Source organism: Lipotes vexillifer, unplaced genomic scaffold (assembly GCF_000442215.2).
Source record: "Lipotes vexillifer unplaced genomic scaffold, Lipotes_vexillifer_v1.1 scaffold517, whole genome shotgun sequence".
Classification (NCBI taxonomy): domain Eukaryota; kingdom Metazoa; phylum Chordata; class Mammalia; order Artiodactyla; family Lipotidae; genus Lipotes; species Lipotes vexillifer.
In genome coordinates, this window is record NW_006786711.1 from 454925 (window position 1) to 460037 (window position 5113).

Sequence of the window (5113 nt, forward strand, 5' to 3'; positions counted from 1 at the left end):
GGGCGGGGCTGGGAGCTGAGGCTTGGGCTTCGGTCGGAGCGCAGGGAGAGGACTGGGGTTGGCGGCGTGAACACAGCCTGAAGGGGGCAAGAGACTATTGTTTCGTGGTGTGCGAGGACAGGGGATTAAGAGCGCTGCTTAAAGGAGCTCCAGAGACGGGCGCGAGCCGTGGCTATCAGCGTGGACTCCAGAGACAGGCATTAGATGCTAAGGCTGCTGCTGCCACCACCAAGAAGCTGTGTGCGAGCACAGGTCACTATCCACACCTCCCCTCCCGGAGCCTGTGCAGCCCGCCACTGCCAGGGTCCCGTGATCCACGGACAACTTCCCCGGGAGAACACACCGTGTGCCTCAGGCTGGTGCAACATCACGCTGGCCTCTGCCACCTCAGGCTTGCCCTGCATCCGTACCCCTCCCTCTCCCCGGCCTGAGTGAGCCAGAGCCCCCCAATCAGCTGCTCCTTTAACCTCATCGTGCCTGGGCTAAGAACAGATGCCCTCAGGCGACTTACATGCAGCGCCGGGGCCAAATCCAAAGCTGAACCCCAGGAGCTGTGCAAACAAAGAGAAAAGGAACTCTCCCCCAGCAGCCTCAGGAGCAGCAGACTGAATCTCCAGAGTCAACTTGATGTACCCTGCTTCTGTGGAATAACTGAATAGACAATGAATCATCCCAAAATTGAGGCAGTGGACTTTGGGAGCAACTGCAGACTTGGGGTTTGCTTTCTGCATCTAATTTGTTTCTGGTTTTAAGTTTATCTTAGTTTAGTATTTAGATCTTATTATCATTGGTCGATTTGTTTATTGATTAGGTTGCTCTCTTCCTTTTTTTAAAAAACTATATATACATATTTTTTTCCTTTTTCTCCCTTTGTGAGTGTGTATGTGTATGGTTCTTTGTCTGATTTGGACTGTATAGCTTTGCTTTTACCATTTATCCTAGGGATCTGTCTGTCAGTATTTTGATTATTTATTTATTTTGCATAGATTTTAGCACTTGTTATCACTGGAGGATTTGTTTTTTGCTTTGCTTGCTCTCTTCTTTCTCTCTTTTTCTTAATTACTTTTTTATTTTTAATAATATTTTTTATTTTTATTTTAATAATTTTCATTTTTATATATTTATTTTCTTTCTTTCTCTTTTTTTTCCTCCCTTTTCTTCTGAGCCATGTGGCTGATAGAGTCTTCATGCTTGGCCAGGTGTCTGGCCTGAGCCTCTGAGTTGGGAGAGCCGAGTTCAGGACATTGGTCCACCAGAGACCGCCCAGCCCCATGTAATATAAAATGGTGAAAGCTCTCCCAGAGATCTCCATCTCAACGTTAAGACGCAGCTCCACTCAACAACCAACAAGCTACAGTGCTGGACAACCTATGCCAAACAACTAGCAAGACAGGAACGCAAAACCACCCATCAGCAGAGAGGCTGCCTAAAATGATAATAAGGTCACAGACACCCCAAAACACACCACCGGACATGGTCCTGCCCATCAGAAAGACAAGATACAGCCTTATCCACCAGAACACAGGCACCAGTCCCATCCGCCAAGAAGCCTACACAACTCACTGAACCAACATTACCCACTGGGGGCAGACACCAAAAACAATGGAAACTATGAACCTGCAGCCTGAAAAAGGAGACCCCAAACACAGTAAGTTAAGGAAAATGAGAAGACAGAGAAATAAGCAGCAGATGAAGCAGCAAGGTAAGACCCACCAGGCCAAACAAATAAAGAAGAAATAGGCAGTCTACCTGAAAAAGAATTCAGAGTGATGATAGTAAAGATGACCCAAAATCTTAGAAATAGAATGAGGAAAATACAAGAAATGTTTAAAAAGGACCTAGAAGAACAAAAGAGCAAACAAACAATGATGAACAACACAATAAATGAAATAAAAAATACTCTAGAAGGAATCAATAGCAGAATTACTGTGGCAGAAGAACAGATACGTAACCTGGGAGATAAAATAGTGGAAATAACTACCACAGAGCAGAATGAAGAAAAAAGAATGAGAAGACAGTCTCAGAGACTTCTAGGACAACATTAAACACACCAACATTCAAATTATAGGAGTCCCAGAAGAAGAAGAGAAAAAAAAAGGGACTTAGAAGATATTTTAAGAGATTACAGTTGAAAATGTACATAATATAGGTAAGAAAATAGGCAATCAAGTGCAGGTAGTGCAGAGAGTCCCGTACAGGATAAATCCAAAGAGAAACACACCAAGACACATATTAACCAAACTATCAAAAATTAAACAAAAACAAAAAATATTAAAAGCAGCAAGGGAAAAGCAACAAACAACAATCAAGCAAATCCCCAAAAGGTTAATGCTGATCTTTCAGCAGAAACTCTGCAAACCAGAAGGGAGTGGCAGGACATATTTGAAGTGATGAAAGGGAAAAACCTAAAACCAAATTTACTCTACCCAGCAAGGATCTCATTCAGATTTTACTGAGAAGTCAAAACCTTTACAGACAAGCAAAAGCTAAGAGAATTCAGCACCACCAAACCAGCTTTACAACAAATGCTAAAAGATCTTCTCTAGGCAGGAAACACAAGAGAAGGAAAAGACCCTACAAAAACAAACCCAAAACAATTAAGAAAATGGTAATAGGAACATACATATCGATAACTACCTTAAATGTAAATGAATTAAATGCTCCAACCAAAAGACATAGACTGGCTGAATGGATACAAAACAAAGACCTGTATATATGCTGTCTACAAGAGACCCACTTCAGACCTAGGGACACATACAGACTGAAAGTGAGGGGATGGAAAAAGATATTCCATGCAAATGGAAATCAAAGGAAAGCTGGAGTAGCAATTCTCATGTCAGATAAAATAGACTTTAAAATAAAGACTATTAGAAGAGACAAAGAAGGACACTACATAATGATCAAGGGATCGATTCAAGAAGAAGATATAACAATTGTAAATATTTATGAACCCAACATATGAGCACCTCAATACACAAGGCAAATGCTAACAGCCATAAAAGGGGAAATCGACAGTAACACGATCATAGTAGGGGACTTTAACACCCCACTTACACCAATGGACAGATCATCCAAAATGAAAATAAATAAGGAAACACAAGCTTTAAATGATACATTAAACAAGATGGACTTAATTGATATTTATAGGACATTCCACCCAAAAACAACAGAATACACTTTCTTCTCAAGTGCTCATGGAACATTCTCCAGGATAGATCATAGCTTGGGTCACAAATCAGGCCTGGGAAATTTAAGAAAATTGAAATCATATGAAGTATCTTTTCCAACCACAAGGCTATGAGACTACAAATCAAGTACAGGAAAAAAATCTGTAAAAAATACAAATACATGGAGACGAAACAATACACTACTAATAATCAAGAAATCACTGAAGAAATCAAAGAGGAAATCAAAAAATGCCTAAAAGCAAATGACAATGAAAACACGATGACCCAAACCTCTGGAATGTAGCAAAAGAAGTTCTAAGAGTCAAGTTTATCACAATACAATCCTACCTCAAGAAACAAGAAACATCTCAAATAAACAACTAAACTTAAACTTAAAGCAATTAGAGAAAGAAGAACAAAAAAAACCCAAAGTTAGTAGAAGAAAAGAAATCATAAAGATTAGATCAGAAATAAATGAAAAACAAATGAAGGAAATGATAGCAAAGATCAATCAAACTTAAAGCTGGTTCTTTGAGAAGATAAACAAAATTTATAAACCATTAGCCAGACTAATCAAGAAAAAAAGGGAGAAGACTCAAATCAACAGAATTAGAAATGAAAAAGGTGAAGTAACAACTGACCCTGCAGAAATACAAAGGCTCTCGAGAGATTACTACAAGCAACTTTATGACAATAAAATGGACAACCTGGAAGAAATGGATAAATTCTTAGAAAAGCACAACCTTCTGAGACTGAACCAGGAGGAAATAAAAAATATAAACAGACCAATCAGAAGCACTGAAATTGAAACTGTGATTAAAAACCTACCAACAAACAAAAGCCCAGGACCAGATTACTTCACAGATGTATTCTATGAAACATTTAGAGAAGCACTAACACCTATCCTTCTCAAACTCTTCCAAAATACAGGAGAGGGAGGGATACTCCCAAACTCATTCTACGAGGCCACCATCACCCTAATGCCAAAACCAGACAAAGATGTCACAAAAAAAGAAAACTAGCAGCCAATATCACTGATGAACATAGAGGCAAAAATCCTCAACAAAATACTAGCAAACAGAATCCAACAGCACATTAAAAGGATCATACATCATGATGAAGTGGGGTTTGTCCAGGAATGCAAGGATTCTTCAATATACGCAAATCAATCAGGGTGATAAACCATATGAACAAATTGAAGGAGAAAAACCCTATGATCATCTCAGTAGAAGCAAAAAAATCTTTTGATAAAATTCAACACCCATTTATGATAAAACCCTTCAGAGAGTAGGCATAGAGGGAACTGACCTCAGCAATAAAGGCCATATATGACAAACGCACAGCCAACAGCATTCTCATTGGTGAAAAACAGAAACCATCTCCTCAAAAATCAGGAGCAGGACAAGGATGCCCACTCTCACCACTATTATTCAACATAGTTTTGGAAGTTTTAGCTATAACAATGAGAGAATAAAAAGAAATAAAAGGAATACAAATCAGAAAAGAAGAAGTAAAACTGTCAATGTAGATGAAATGATACTATACATAGAGAATCCTAAAGATGCTACCAGAAAACTACTAGAGCTAATCAATTAATTCGGTAAAGTAACAGGATACAAAATTAATGCACAGAAATCTCTTGCATGCCTATACACAAATGATGAAAAATCTGAAAGAGAAATTAAGGAAACACTCCCATTTACCCTTGCAACAAAAGGAATAAAATACCTAGGAATAAACCTACCTAAGGAGACAAAAGACCTGTATGCAGAAAACAATAAGACACTGATGAAACAAATTAAAGATGATCCAAACAGATGGAAATATATACCTATGCTCTTGGATTGGAAGAATCAACATTGTGAAAATGACTATATTACCCAAAGCAATCTTCAGATTCAAAGCAATCCCTATCAAGCTACCAATGGCATTTTTCACAGAACTAG